The sequence below is a fragment of the Tachypleus tridentatus genome, chromosome 6 (genome assembly GCF_004210375.1).
Source record: "Tachypleus tridentatus isolate NWPU-2018 chromosome 6, ASM421037v1, whole genome shotgun sequence".
Taxonomy (NCBI): domain Eukaryota; kingdom Metazoa; phylum Arthropoda; class Merostomata; order Xiphosura; family Limulidae; genus Tachypleus; species Tachypleus tridentatus.
The window spans coordinates 22,205,828-22,222,818 of NC_134830.1; the positions used below are offsets into that span (position 1 = coordinate 22,205,828).

The 16,991-nt window shown below is 30.3% G+C and overlaps 1 pseudogene across 1 annotated transcript in view; it reads right to left on the reverse strand.

The window, feature by feature from the left end:
- Window positions 1-621: 621 nt before the first annotated feature.
- The window catches only part of LOC143252084 (uncharacterized), a 439,932-nt pseudogene continuing 423,562 nt past the window's right edge, over window positions 622-16,991 (reverse strand). Inside the window, exons 13-19 of the transcript XR_013028811.1 lie at window positions 15,100-15,180; window positions 10,794-10,993; window positions 9,972-10,033; window positions 9,557-9,634; window positions 6,323-6,487; window positions 5,621-5,823; window positions 622-4,534 (exon numbers count right to left, since the gene is read on the reverse strand). The product of XR_013028811.1 is annotated as an uncharacterized LOC143252084 (transcript). The remainder of the gene's footprint in view (window positions 4,535-5,620; window positions 5,824-6,322; window positions 6,488-9,556; window positions 9,635-9,971; window positions 10,034-10,793; window positions 10,994-15,099; window positions 15,181-16,991) is intronic.

Below are 16,991 nucleotides of genomic sequence, written 5' to 3' on the forward strand. Positions count from 1 at the left end.
ATATCAGTTGGATCATGTTACGAGATTTTGACCGAAAAATTGAAGATGCACCACGTTGCTGCGAAATTTGTGCCTCAGAACTCGTGAGTTTTTGGCCAAACACTCGATCACTGTTCTTCCCCACCCCCCTACTCACCTGACCTTGCTCCTTGCAATTTTTTCTTGTTCCCCAAACTCAAAAGACCCTTAATATAAGTCAAATGGAGGCTGGTAAAATATTCCAAAAGAAAGAAGGTGGACTGAATATAAACACCGTTAAACTAACATTTAAATGAATTAAATAAAGTACAATGATGTCAAAGTTTGCTTGAATTTAAAATGATGATATAATTACCCTGATAAGGAAGCATTTGGGTAGATTTATGCTCAAATGAAAATTCCAGAAATTTGGCTTGAAAGTTATTAACTAACTTTAGAAATGTCTTGAAATTGAAGAAGCCACTATGTAGATCATTTTAAACTGAAGCCAAATCAGAATCACAGACTTTACACTGGGATAAAACAAATTATATATAGGAACTGCCCAAAACTTGGTAGAACATTTGCCCTGGACAGTAACATTTTACAGAAGCTCAAATATCTGAACTCCTTGACTGGATAAATAATTCAGCTATAAAGTAATCAAAAACTTCCAACCTGAATACCATATACTATCCCTGCAAAAAATATATCCACTTTATACTTGAAAGAGAATATCTCAAATAAAGGATTATTACAGGAATCTGGATATCAAAATTATGTACAAAAGAATTTTTCATTAATGGTCAAAGGCCTTCAGAATTTGCATTTTTATACTAAACTTTATGAGATTTTTGTGCATGGCTCATGGCAGCATGGATACAGAATGAGGTCTATTTATTAGCAAGAAAATACTAGGTCAGAGAAAACCCTAGTGAGTGATGATTACATTAACGTCTTTTGTAGTCTAAGTTTAATATAAGTCAAATGGAGGCTGGTAAAATATTCCAAAAGAAAGAAATGGTGGACTGAATAAAGCACTTAAACTAACATTTAAATGAATTAAAAACAATGCAAAGTTTGCTTGAATTTAAAAACAAGAAGCATGCATGGTGATGTCAGAGACTGATGTAACGTCAACGAACAGACGAGAGAAAAGGAAGACTGATGTAACGTCAACGAACAGACGAGAGAAAAGGAAGACTGATGTAACGTCAACGAACAGACGAGAGAAAAGGAAGACTGATGTAACGTCAACGAACAGACGAGAGAAAAGGAAGACTGATGTAACGTCAACGAACAGACGAGAGAAAAGGTAGACTGATGTAACGTCAACGAACAGACGAGAGAAAAGGTAGACTGATGTAACGCCAACGAACAGACGAGAAAAAGGTAGACTGATGTAACGTCAACGAACAGACGAGAGAAAAGGTAGACTGATGTAACGTCAACGAACAGACGAGAGAAAAGGTAGACTGATGTAACGTCAACGAACAGACGAGAGAAAAGGTAGACTGATGTAACGTCAACGAACAGACGAGAGAAAAGGTAGACTGATGTAACGTCAACGAACAGACGAGAGAAAAGGTAGACTGATGTAACGTCAACAAACAGAAGAAAGAAAAGGAAGACTGATGTAACGTCAACGGACAGAAGAAAGAAAAGGAAGAGAAGGATGTTAGGTAAATATTCTAATCAATATGATTAAAACAGTAATACGTGCACATAATACGTATGTGCATGAGAAGCTTTTCCAACTTCATTAAGCTATGAAAAGGTGAATTTAAGAGAGGGTGGTACAGACTACATTACCATACGTTTAAAGGGAAAAATGAGTGTAGATAGACAGTGCTATGCATTCCAAAGGGAGAAGTTTTGGTAAATGGTTTTGCCATCCTTCATACAACTTTTTATGTGCTAAGGTTTTGTGTGTAAATTTCTACTTTATTATTATTATTATTATTATTATTATTATTATTATTACAAAACACTTAACGCAACTCTGTAGAGTTTTAATACCTACCCTTGATACCCATGTTATTGTAAGTGTTGTTAGATCTGGTACCTTTTATCAAACAAGTTAATTAATTTTTAACTTTTATACTAGAATTTTATGGTGGGTATAATGCTGTGGAATAGGTTTAACTTTGTAGTTGCTAAGACATCCTGTACGACCACCAGATTGTTCAGAGCTCTATGTTCTTCAACTCATATTTGAATAGTCTAAGCAAGTCATTTAACCATTTAAATAATTATAAACAGACAGCATTGCCTTTATATTTTATAACCTTTGTGCATTCAAATACAGAATACCAAAACTAAAACATGTTTGGTATGTAAAGCATGATGTTTTCCCTTGAAAATAAGAGCTGGTTTTTACCTAATTAAACACAGTGGTGACCATACAGTTACTTGTGATTAAGTTTTGCTGAGAGTATATAAACATTTGTATTTGGTATTTCCTGCTAAGAAATACTTAAATAAAAGAGGTATTTACAGTTCTGACTAGTTGCTTTGTTATATTAGTTAGTTACCTTAGATTCAGCTTTGCCTAGCTTGTGTTACTGTGGTGCATTAAATTTAGCAGGATTCAAGCCTTAAGAACTGCTCTTAGTTAATTGTTTTCCAAATACTGTCAGACACATCTTTGCTTTGACTTTCTTTGGTGTATTGAATATGGCAATAATCAGTAGCAGCAATCAATGTTTACAATTATAGTGTCTTTATGCTTAATATTTGGCAAAGAAAAGTAGAATTGTACATTTATAATAACCTGTTGTTGCACTATTGATCTTTACTGACTTAAAATAAATTTCCAAGTATGAGATATTGACTATAATAAATAAATTGGTGAACACTGGGAAAATCAAGTCTGATAAATACAGCATTAATGTAATAATGGAACAACTAGAAACGTGTGTAGGTAAGTAAGGAAAATTTTATCAATTTTTTGCACTTTTGCAATTTTTTATCCATTTACTACTGATGAAAGAATTTAAGGGTGAGTTATTTTTGCCATCTTTTAATTTTATTTATGCAAAAGTCTGCACATAAACTGTCTTTTTAAATGTATGATAAAATCAGCTTGAGATTTATGACTTTTTGTTTGGGGTACCTGCTAACAACACTGTATACTTTTATGCCATCTTATACCTTGTTTTCTCCCTATTCTTTGACTTTCAAATCCCTACTTTATCCTCACTTTTCTGTGGAATTCTGGTAGAAAGCCAGTGATAAATAAGTGCAATACTCGAGGTGAAATAATTAATAACTTTTCAAAGTAAAACAACTTCCATTTCAAGTAACTGCATGTTAATTGTAAGAGTTTGCTTGGAAGTATTTTTTTGCTTCTAGATTATAAAATATCGATAGAAGTTCAGTTGTTTAATGTATTTATTCATTTCATAGAAATAAAAATAAAGGTGTTGATGAGATGTAGCTATACATTTCTTTAACAAATTTAATGATGAACTGGGTGCTTAAACCACAAAAGGAAAGAGGAGCATATGCCACTCCACTTCAAATATATTTTAACAAAATATTTTCTCACCTTATTTCACTAGTCATTTCTTCCTTGCCTAAACACCAACTTTTAACACTCCTACGAAAAGACGTTTCTAGTCCTGATTTTTCCAAGCCCATTCCCCTGGCTGTGGTTTCGCTAGATAGTAGATAGGGACAGTGGGAATCTCGTTAATCCATTCATTAATGGATTTAAATGGCAATTTCATTTAAATACAAAATTATTAGCCTAATATTAATAACCTTTCAAGTTGCTCTGGGGCCTATTAGGCCCCACGTTTCGTAGGAGTGTTAAATAAAATCAGGCGCCCACAACAGTCAACACAACCCACTTCTCAAAACATTACTGTTCTGGCATCATCCCAAATTCTTGGCACTATCAATTTGAAACTGTTGTGACAATTTAAGAAAATATGAAATAATATTGCTAGCAGATTCCTTCAAAAGCTCTGTCACTAGCAAGGAAACGTTCTTAATTTTAATACCTTGATGGTAAATGCACTTTTCTCTTGTCATGAACCTACTACGCATTAAGTGCTGTATTCTGTATCCCACTCTATACAGACATATTTCTCTTAATTCTGGACATCTCAAGTCATAAGTTAATTTTTTTTTTTTTAGTTATTCATAAAAAAGTTACTTTTCAGTAATAACCTAGTTTTCTTTAATTATTTTGTTCTCAGTGCAGTTTCTAATGCCTTATTTTGTCATTAGACAAACAGAAATACAAACAGAAATAATTAATAAATTTCTGTCAATTTCCATCATTTTTCAACCAAAAAGCTGGTACCCATTGAGGCTCTCTCTCCAAAATGTTGATTTCTTTTAGTAATTCATTGTAGGCCTTGTCTATATCTGAATTAATGATAATCATATCAAAGTAGTGGCCATAATTTTCTTCCATTTCACGGGCCTTCTCAATGATATCTTTCAGTTCTTCATCTTTAACACTGGCTCCCATTTTTGCATAGTTCTGTCTTAGTTTCTCTAAAGATGGTGGAGCCACAAAGACCACATATGGTTTAAGATCTGAGTGTTTCAATATTTTCAGTGACTGCAAAAAAAAATTACAGGCATAAATTGAAACTATAAAATCTATTTTGAAAATTAAAACAACAATATCAGAAGAAGAAAAAATATTTTTATTAGAATTGCTATAAGTTTGCTAACAAAATTATAAGCATCTATTCATTTTTTTTTCAATTTTAAGCTTTTATAATAATGTTCATTACTTGCAACCAACTCAACCAAAAATGTGTCTTACAACAAGATGAAGTTCACTTACTTTTTTGATTACAAATTTAACAATAAAGAGGGCACTGTTAAACAGTTTTAATATATTCAGTTGAAAGCTTGCTTTCTCACTACTGTACAATTATACTGCTTTACAATTACACAGACTAACATAATGGCAAGTTTTAATGACAATATTCAATAGACATTAATAACAATTAGCTTAGTGCTACACAACTTCAGTATAAAATTTTCAGTGTACCTATATCATTGGCAATGCTACTTGTGACAAGATTCCATAACATATACCAGCCATATTACATTTCTAATGCAGTACACTTTTGTAACCAAAATAATCCAGTAATTACATTCTGGCTATCTCCAATCAAAGGCCCTAAATTATTCAAGCTAAAATGTACATTGCTATCAAAGTAAATTATTTTGGAAACAGCATGCTTTCTTCTTCCACGAAGACTTGTCTGCTGTGCTAATTATTGGTAAAATTAAAAAGGTTCTAGGTTTTGATTACCACTCTGACAAAGTCTACATTGTTTTTTTTGGAAGTATATTGGTTTTCTAAAGTACAAGAGAGATGGTGCAATTTATGCAAACTTTGTGATTACAAATTATAAAATTCAAAAACGTGTTTGATTTTGTTTTATTCATACTTAACAAGAATATCTATGCATTTGTGTCCTCATATCATTACATGTATCTTATGTCCCACTTGATGTATTTGGTTACTGCTAGAGGTTCTAGAATATTAAATTATACTGGAAGAAATATACTTTGCTTTTGTCATGCTTTACATTTAGCATGTTCTCCAAACAAAACAGACAAGGTCATTAAAGCTTTATACATTACTCTAATTATACATGTATATTACTTAATATAATGATAGTTGTACCTGAGGGTGTAGATTCAACACACAAATTTTTCCTGAGTTTACTACAGTACGAATTGCATCTAAACTTGTTCCATAATAATTCTTTTCATATTCTCCATGTTCTACAAATTTTCCAGCCAGTATATCAGCTTCAAATTGGGCTCTTGTGATGAAATGATAATCAACATCATGAAATTCTCCATCTCGTTTTGGTCTACTGGTATCTAAAAAAAGTAACACTCATATTTACATTTTATTGAAATAAAAATTTCAATTAAATTACTAAATAAGAAAATAAAACTTAAGGTTGCTAGGAAAATATTTTTAAAATTGTAGTGATGTGTGTGTGTTTTCTAACAGGAAAGCCACACTGGGATATCTGCTGAGTCCACCAAGAGGAATCGAACCCCTAATTGTAGTGTTATAAATGTGTAGAACTTTAATAAGAATTCCTACATTCTGTAAATTATTGGAATGAAAAGTTCAGATAGCAAAATAATGCATAAAAAACGTTATGATAAAAAATGTTAGAAAATAAGTGATAGCCCATTTCAAAATAAAACATGAAGACAGAAATTATTTTTTTAAAAAGCAGAGAATGTTCTATATTTTTAAAAGAAAAGGCATTTTAAAAAAGTCTCACTGCAAGTTTTAAATCTTTGTATTCTACTTACTGTCATCAGATAATATCTTTATAACTAAATCTAAATCTTAACAACATACGAGGTATAGCAGCTGCAAAACGCTCTGTATCTTCCATTAGCCTTTGTCGTAATTCATGACGTCCTATGTTGGGTGGGCCGACAAGAACTATTGGTCTTTTATGATTAGCTCTAGGATAATATAAGGCTACTTCTTCATATGTAAGTATCTGTTCTAAATCACATTCTGGAATACAGAAAAAAAATGTCTTGTAACAATATGACACATGCATTTCTGGGAAAAGTGTGATAAACTTACCCACATTATAAATTTTTAATTTTTGAAATACTTTTGTGGCTGATGTTGTTCTGTGTATACAAGTAGCGAGGATGCAAAGGCTTGAAGGTATGGAACGAACATATTTTTAAAATGATTTATGTAATGTTAGGTACATAGTTAAAACTTTTACATTTGCCCAACATTATGAATTAGCTTTATATAGAGTTCATCAAGATATTATTACATTCAACTATCACTTTACCACTTGACACATAAAAATGTGTGAAATATTTCATGTTAAGAGTGCATGGTATTGAGTATTAAAGAGTAGTCAAGGAAATGTTTAGTCAAAAGAAGAAACATTCATATACCAAACAGTTTGCCTAGAGATAACGTTCTTCATTGAATATAAACAAGAATTTACCTGTAAACACCACTGTTAATTACCCAGGATGATAGTTTTATAACATTTGTGTTAGGTTGCAGTAGGAAATGAGTGACAGGCTTCCTAATGGACCACTACATAATTTTTTTTAAATGTCCTTTTTCCTAAAAATATAAAGCTAATTATGGTTTCAAGAACCAAAAATGTAGATCTAAATATTCATAAATAATTTATATTTAACTAATATTAATCAATATGAATTTCTATACCCATCTGTAAAATTTCTAGAACGAAATCCATATAATATCTTAATTAGCTCCCCACATTGAAAATGCTGAAATTTCATAATAATTTCATGCATCTGTATTAAATAATTATAGTAATATCATGGCTAAAGTATCAGACATTTATATCTATAAGTTTGTTAATAGGTTTCCCTCAAAGCTCTGGAGTGGGAAGTTATCTCTAAGTTACTATTATAGTTTACCCAATATGACAGTTCAACAATGTTTCTATAAGACTGTAGGTGGATACAAGCTAAGAAATTTCTTTTGTTGCTGTTATATTTTAACCAGGATGACAGTTTAACCTAATTTCTGTCAAAGTGCAAATAGAAAAGTATACGTTCATTTAGTGAGGAGGAATTGGTATCACTGTAAACAGGTTAACTAAATAAACAAAACAATTTGATGCACAACTGATGAGACAAACCTTCCCCTATTTCACAAAAGGAAAGACAAACTCAGAAGTAAGTAACTGTAAAACTGTACAATAAATGGGTACTTTTGTAAATTTGACATTAAGAAACAAGAGTCATTAGGCAAATGGGTGTTAGCTTAAACATTTAGTGACTGAGGATGTTAACTAACCCTACTGAAATTAATTAGCTACATTTTGTGTTACTCCAAACCAAAAAGTACTTTGATTACATTAAAAAGTACATTATATTTATTGTTGCAAAACTATGTTGAGATAGTTACTATACATAGTCAACTAAGCCGAGTCAGTTAGTCAGCAGTTAGCACCCAGCCTGAAACACTCACCACTATGAACTTAGATTAATGTACTAGAACTTGGAATTCAAGTTAAAGAATCATTGCAATCACAAAATTATGTTAAATAACAATGTTAGTTCATTGAAGTACTAAATTAAATTAGAAACTTCTATATTGAAAGTTTTGTATTTAATTACGAATTCTCATTTGTTATCAATTATAAGTGTTATCATATTATGAAAAATATAAATAAAATTCTTATGAAAATTAAATAGAATTTCTTTTGTAAATTGTGATTGTGTTTCTCATGCAAACTTCCATGTGTAGGCAACCTATATCCTGTGTAAGGACAAACGATTGCATCTTCTTGGTGTTTTAAATAAATACTATTTGTAACTGATTCATTACTCAACATAAAACCATGTGTAATGTGCTTAGTATAGATATTTTCAAACTATAATGTCTTTCTAACACCAATTCAAGTTTAAGAATGTTCTTTGCATTAACAGTATTATATAAATACATCTTATTTCGAAATATATTTCACACCTACCAAAGTTTTTATCAGTTATATACTTTTATGCAACATGTTTATGAAAACAAAGATATTTTTGCAAAAGCAAATGTAAAATTGCATGTAACATCTAGAAGATCCCTTTTAATGTATTATTTAAGTAACACAAGATATAAAATGAAATGAGAGAATGACTGATTTGCTTACAAAAGTCTCTGGTTACAAAAAATATATGCCATTTAAATAAATTATTATTCAAATATTTTTATGAAAGTTAAAACATTTTTTCTTGGTTGTGTAATTAGAAAGAAACAAAATTAAATGGATCTTACATTTTTTGCCTGTGAGTACAGGGAAAATAAATATTAGTGAATAGAATAATAATAATGAAAGGTTATATAAAATAGAATAGAATAACAGTAAATAATAAAAGGTTATATAAAGTAGAATAGAATAACAGTAAATAATAAAAGGTTATATAAAGTAGAATAGAATAACAGTAAATAATAAAAGGTTATATAAAGTAGAATAGAACAACAGTAAATAATAAAAGGTTATATAAAGTAGAATAGAACAACAGTAAATATTAAAAGGTTATATAAAGTAGAATAGAATAACAGTAAATAATAAAAGGTTATATAAAGTAGAATAGAATAACAGTAAATAATAAAAGGTTATATAAAGTAGAATAGAATAACAGTAAATAATAAAAGGTTATATAAAGTAGAATAGAATAACAATAAATAATAAAAGGTTATATAAAGTAAAATAGAATAACAATAAATAAAAGGTTATATAAAGTAGAACTGATGCAATCAAATAAGAATATGTTCCCTATTTTTTTGGTAAAATTATGAAAAAATAAAAATTTTATAATAATGTTTTGGGGAAAAAACTGGTTATTTCAATAAATAAGAGAAAAGTCCTGGATAAACAAGCACTTCATGAAGTATATGCCAGTCAAAATACAATTCACAAATATTTATGACAGAAAACTACTACACTTTGTATGGAAAAATGCAAGTGGAAGAAGTGATGAATTACAACTTAAAGTATGTTTAGGGAAAATTAATCAATCACAAACAGTATAAAAAAATAAAAATTTATATTATGGAAAGTTTTTTAGTAGACTATTTACTTACCATCACCAAGGTTTGCAGTATACAAAGGTTTTTTCTTTTTCTTTCTTTTATAATGCTTTCTGGCACACAAAAATTTCCCTACAGAAATATTAAAACAATGATAAGGCAATTACTAGAAATCATACCAAAAATTTATGTAAACACTTTTAAGATGCATATGTAATATGTATTTTATCCACTGAATTTAAAATTATATTTTACCCTTATATATATAGATACATAACTGGATAATTTTATCTGACACTATAACCTATGAACTATATTCTGCCATGTGAAATTACCAATTAAATAAGTTTTTTGTAGTTAAGCATAAAGATACAGAATGGATTAAATATGGTAAGTTAACAAGTTCAAAGCATTAATTTTCATCAAAACTCAAAAGCAATCAGTGCTTATGAACTTCATAAAATGATACCTTTTTTTGACTTTTCTCTATTATTTGTTTCTCCAACTATAGTTTGTTTCATGGCTTCTCGCCTACAGAAATCGAAAACAAATTGTTTACATGGAAGAAACTATAACCTGTATGTATATAGACACATAATAAATTTCAAATACTCTCAAAAAACATAAGATACCAATTTAGAAGATAAAAATATGTGACATTAGTGGTATAAAAACAACAACATTACACTATTCATTAAATCCAAAAAATTCTCAGAATATTATCTTACAAATTATTTCTGAGATATAATAAACTTTTCTTTAAAATTCAAATTGTGATTGTTAGGATAACTTTTGCTTTTCATACTTTCTTAAATTTTCATTCACAAACAAGACTTCCTACTTAAGTTTAACCTTAAGACATTTCTAGTTTGTTAAGGCTGATAATAAATTCATATCTCTATTTGTTCTTTATTTTCTTATTTCCATATCTAGTCTGTAAGATAAATGAACATTCACTTCCAGCAACTATAACTGTATTACCAACTTTTCCAATTTCTTAGACTGACTCTGTTAATCTGCTTTAGGGTAAGCAAGAACAATGTAACATTATTTGAATTAGTTAATCTGTTACTGCCCAATGATGGAAATACAGTTTATTTATTTTGGATGAATAAAACATTATCCTAAACAGTAATTTCATTGTTTTAAGATAGAAGAATCTAATGTTTTATCTCTTATACGCATTATTCAAACATCATATGTTTTACATAAAAATATAGATCTGAATTTATAAGTTGGTTTTCCTTAATTTACTGCAACACTCTAACATTTAGCTAATTATTTGGCTTACTGCTGCTGGAAGGATTTACTAGGTACAAGACCAGCTAAGTTCTGGTCCTCTTCACCCTCTCGAAATGCCTGCCACCAGTTTGGGTCATTTTGGTTCAAAATATGTAAAATATCTCCTTTTTGGAAAGAAATTCCCAGTTCTCGGCATGGTATGTACAAGTCATCATCAGGATCATAGTCAAAGTGGGCTTTAACATGCATCTGTTACAACCACATAAAGAGTCAGGAAGATAAAAATGATGCATTTTCTATCCGTTCCTTACAGAAAATCTTAAAAAGTATTTCATCATTTGTACTGCTATATATATTTATAAACCAGAAAATTTGTACTCTTTTAATTTAAGAAGGTACAAAAATGAACAGAATAACTGCTTAATTTCCTCAAATCAAATACTGGTATGACATCACAAACAATTTCCCACAATAACTGAAGCTACAGTATCTTTAAATATGGTGTAGTCGATTTGATATGACTAACTGGGGGTGTGGTGTTTGAATGTAAGATTTATTTGTGTTCTTGTACATTTATATGTTTTATTCTGAATTTAAACTTTGTTTCGTGTATGGATATGTTTCGTGATACATGGATGAAAAGTCATTATGTTTATTTTGTTATAAACTACATTTGGCCTGATGTTGTTCTTAGAAAAGGATAATACTTACAACAGGTCAGGAAGGATATTACTCAACACGACACATTATGTAAAGGTGCCAACAGCAGTGTCCTTTAATGGTTGTTCAGGTTATATTTAGAAGCAATGACCCCATCCAGTGGTAGTTTATAACTTTTGAAGCAGGTGGAGCAAGTGTAAATTTAATGACTGATTTTAATTTTTTTATAATTTTAAAAGTAATATATGTGTATATGTAGAGGGTTTGATATATACTTTATTTATATACATATAACACTGTGAAAACCATAGACCTCATATGCTTGCATGTAGGTGGAACTGTATTAGGACAAAAAATTAATGTTGTTGAAATTTTCTTATAGGGTTACCTTGAAAATTTACATATAAACACATTCTCCCCTTCTAAAAAAAGGTCTATAACTTTAGTGATAAACAGTGAAATGTTCCTTATTAGTTCTCTATGAATCAATAAAATGCAAGTGCATTCAATCTGTCCCGAGAGTGCTGAAACATTGTTCTGATTTGGCAGTGGCCATTGGAATTACAAGTACAATTTCTAACATTTTCAAAGTTTTAGGAAATGCATCAACTAGTCTGTTGTTATTCAAAAAACTAAAAGGTCACAAAGGTTTTTCAAATGTCTGAGAGTTTCATTGTGGTAGAGAACTTCTAGTTCTTTTCAAAGGCTATCTTTCATAATCATATTGTAGTGTCCTGAAAAAGTGCTTATGTCATCCTCTAAAAAGGCATCTCTATACGTGTGGAACTGTGAGAGATCATCCACGGCAAGTAAAGAGAAGACTTGTAAGTTCTGAAAAAAAGTCTTCATTTGACTTACTATGACATCATAAGCAGTTTTGGCACGTTGCCCCAAATTTCCCCATGAAAAATTGCACAGCACTTGTTTCCTGAACTGAGCATTGCTTTCATCATTAGCTTAATTCTCTGGTTAATATTTATGCACGGTTGCACAGATGTCATGTATCACTGCTTTAAGCCTGTATAGTGTTGCACAACACATCATACAGATAAGCTAACAAATAAATGTGTTATTAAGCCAAATCCAAAGGCCACTTACCTCACTTATGATGTGATCATCCATTTTTTTTATCCATCATAATTCTACTCTAAAGTATCAACCCCCTTCTCCTTATTTTAAGAATGGAGCTAACTTTTCCTCCATGAAAATACTATTTAATATAAACCACATTTGGAACAGTGTGTCCACAAACTTCAAACATGATGTCACTGTGCTTGTAGAACTTGAAAACATTGTTCTACAATTAAATTTAACTAATGAACGTAGCAGTGCACAACATGAAATGCATTAGGATAATGTTCTTTCATAATAGCTTGCACTTCTCCTTGCCCTCCACATATAATAACCACACTATAGTAAACTTGAGCAGTGAGCTGTTCCTCAACTTTATACTGCTGCAAATGCTCGTACAGGACAGCGTATTGCCCAGTTGTGGTTCTATCAATAACATCAATAAATGATGATAATTTTTCAACCAGCTGGCTGTCTTTCATGTACTACAAAATAACTACAAACTAGTACCTGCAAACAAACACTGTCACCAACACACAAACTTCAGCTTTAGATCAATTATATTTGTCAAACAATTACACTGTTTATTTAATATACTTTAATGAGTTATCACAAAATGCTAAGCACCGCACCTGTTCACCTTAGCAACAAAAACAAAATGCACTTTTTTGCATTGATCCTTCAACAGAGTATCCCTCATTTACCCCAATCTCCCTGCTTTATTTGCAGCTCTGCCAGTGAGGTGATGCTGGAAGTAACTTGTTGATTTTGCAGGTTAGAGTATTTCAGTTCTGTTCTTTAAATCAAAGTTAATTAGTAATTAAGTATTTTTATTATTTTAATCACCATTTTTGCTCAACAAACACAACACCTAAAGTTTAACATTAACGTTATTTGTATGAAATAATATATTGTTAGGTTATTCAGATTTGAGATATTTTTACTGCATGCTCTTATTCAACTGCTCCAGTTACAGCAAAGTAATTGAAAATGTTATATTTTTATTGAGCACAGAAGTATAATGAGATGAGCAGAACCCATTGTCTTATAAGCTCATCACAGCATTTACTATTTATGTAATTAAGATCTTGCATTTCAAAACATGAAATTTTATTATGGTTGTAAAATACAAATTCCTAATAGTAGCAAAATCAAACATGCTTCCAACTTTATAAAAAACAAAACTGATTGTTTTAGTTTTTACAGGTTAAGCACTATTCCTCTTCTCCTTAATGACTGGTTAGTACTTATCCCACATATGTTGCAATTAAAATGATCAGTCACACGTGTAGTGCAAGTTGTCATGAGACATTTCTTGTAAACTAAACAATATTTAATTTAGCCAGTCTGGTCTGAAACATCATTTGAATAATGTTATTTGGAACTTTGTCTTCACTGGTCAATCCTGTAATCCAATAAATGTTATCATACCAAGTAAGTAACAGCAAGTACACACATAGTATCCGTGTTTAGTGTTGAATAAAGACTATTCATTTTGTAGTACATTTTGCTAGAAATTTAGTATTATTTTGTAATCAGCATCTTGAATGAATTACCTATTATCTAATAGATCTATCTGGTGTAGCTCTGAAGTTTATTTGCTTTCACTTTGATATACTGCAGGAAGTAGTTTGGTTTTATATGCTAACAATCATCCTTTGATATAAACAGTAGGAACATGCAATTGGTTTTCCACTACATTGGGATGCACAATATATTTTCTATAATTAATTTTTACAAAAAACAGAATTGATTGTACATTAACTCTCTTATTGCTATATTTATATGTAAAGAACTCCTTCAGTGCTAGAAGAACTTTTAGAAACACAGTAAAAGAACAATAGGACATCTTTTAATGCTTCATTATTTATCTGAAATCTGTGACTGATAAACTTTGAAACGTTTGAAGGGGATTATCCTTCTTCTATGGTACAAAGTTCCTAACTCATATTCTAGGTACTTACAAGTGAAAGCAAAGAAGAACATGTAACACTATGTCACTACATCTGCCATATCCACTACGAACGAAGCCTTTTACACGATACCATACCTCATCAGATATGCTAGGATATCACAGACATCATAGTGGCCTAAGGACTATTTATATCATCAAGTTCGTGAATAATGGTTATGGAATACATGAGTATGCAAATTACAATCATTATAAGTTTTTGTTTTAAATCATTTACATATTAGAATAAGAACAAATACTAATAAAACAAATTTATTTGTGTATTTGAAATATCAAATTATTTATTATTATTATTTTATTTGAATTAACTTTACAATCATTCAGAAAAAGTAGCAACTTGTAGTGGTGCTCTGGATGGTGGGTGCAGTGAAAGATTATTCTTCAGAGAAATTCCACACTGGACTTTCTTTTATGTCTACTCCAGGAAAATAAACCTCAGATTTCAGTGCTGTAAAATCTGTAAAGTTACCACTGTTCTACCAAGAAACCATTGAAAGAGCTGAAAACATTTCAAAATCTTAACGAAAACCAGCAACAGCTGCAGGGAATTCCCGAGTTTAGTTGGTTTTTTTTAATATTTTATTATTAATATTGACCAAGAAGTAAACAATATAGCAATCCTTTAACTTATTTTTAAAATAAAAGCACTCACCACACTATCTTTGGATGAAAGTTTCCGAGATTCGTAATGGGAAGGAACAACTACAAATGTCAATGTCCCAATCATTGTTGCCTGTATAAAAAAAAGATAGAGAAAATGTTTGATGGTAAAAAGTTTTGTGAAGTAAAAATACATGTCTGTATATAATCTTAGAAGAAATAACAAAACTCTCACATGATAGTCAGTACATAAGAGCTCTTCAATTTTTTATATTAAATTGCTAATAACAATTTATAAATGAGCTACCGAAGGAGAATTCTGAATACTGAACAGAAGTTCAGATTATGCTCATTTTTATTCATAATACGCCAACGTAGAACAAAAATTAATGGTGTCAGTGCAGTTGAACCAATTCATAATGCAATGTTTATACTGCTACAATGTCTTACAGCAAGAATGGTATGTACAAATATTTGAGTTTGGGAAATTCTGTAGAAGCTTAAGCATATACAGTTTTAATTAAAAACAGCTTCACAAATAAAAAGTATAATTTTTAAATCTACACACAAGCAAAAGTATCAAAAAATAATATTCTTCATTCTTTAGTATTTATTACTTAAACAAAGAAGGATAATCATTACTGTACTGTAATGGATTTATGACTGTCCATCCATAATTTATTTCTGATTTCCTTTTAACAATCAGTTGGCTATCTGAATTCCACAAGAATCATACAATTTTGTAGTGCAGTGGTAGCCATTTCAGAAAACTTTATATTACTGAGTAAACTTATATATTTATTTTTAAGGCCATAAATATCAATACTTGATTCATTAATAAAATTTCAATTAAGATGTAGAAATAAGGTAATGAACAAGGTCTTTATAAATCTAGACATTGGTACAGGTTTAGGAGGTTTATATCAATGTATATAAAGAAAATATTGCTAAAGACTTTAAAGGATTATCTTTTAAATTTTGCCTTACCTCCCACTTTATTTCATTATATACCGATGTTAGACTGACAAGGTTTTGTAATTACGTATCATCTAAAGGAGTTCATATTTCATTATCAGAGAAGAATTAGGGAAACAATTGTACAGAATCAATCATAGATGGAAAAGCTACCTATTTCATCCTTCCATGAATAATTTAAAACATATCTTCATTCAAATATCTTCATATTAAATGTCTAAATTTTCATACAAGGGTTCTCAATGTAGTTTTTGACACTTTTATGAACTGAATGCAAAAGGCTATAAGCATGTACTATTATGTAAAAGTGCATATGGCAATGGCTAGAAGCTTACATTACTATGGTCCTTTGCCTTAGTTCAATTCCTGGGGCATGAAGAACATTTCAAAGAGCAGCAAAGATACTGGTACAAATTATTATGAGTTTGGAATTTTCTTCCCTGTTTGTGTTTCTTTGTTTTGATGTTCAAGTTCAAAATTATTATTTGCAGTACATTAGTGTAGTCTACATTTTTGTGGATACTTCAGATCCATCTGTCAATATCAGTATACCTGGACACCAACCACACCATTACACTAGTGTAAAGAATGCCAAATATAGTGATTAAGAAAAATTGGTTATGGAAAATTCAAATGCCAGAACTAGGAAAGGGTATGATTACATACCATATACTAATTAGTTTATGTATAAATACATATATATTAGCTGGAGTATCCATCTTCTGGACAGAAGTTGGGTAAATTCATCATAAATGACAGGCCGTCTTAGAATATGAAAAGTTACAACTGTAAAAAACACAGAAATGCACATAAACAATGCAAAATACAAAATGTGAGACCACACATTTGTATATATCTCTGCCTGGACCCAATACCTCTGTACAAAATTTGGCAAAGATCCATCAACAGGGCATGAGGCAGTGGTAGAAAACATAAAATGCCCATAAAAACCCACAAAACTGATAATCT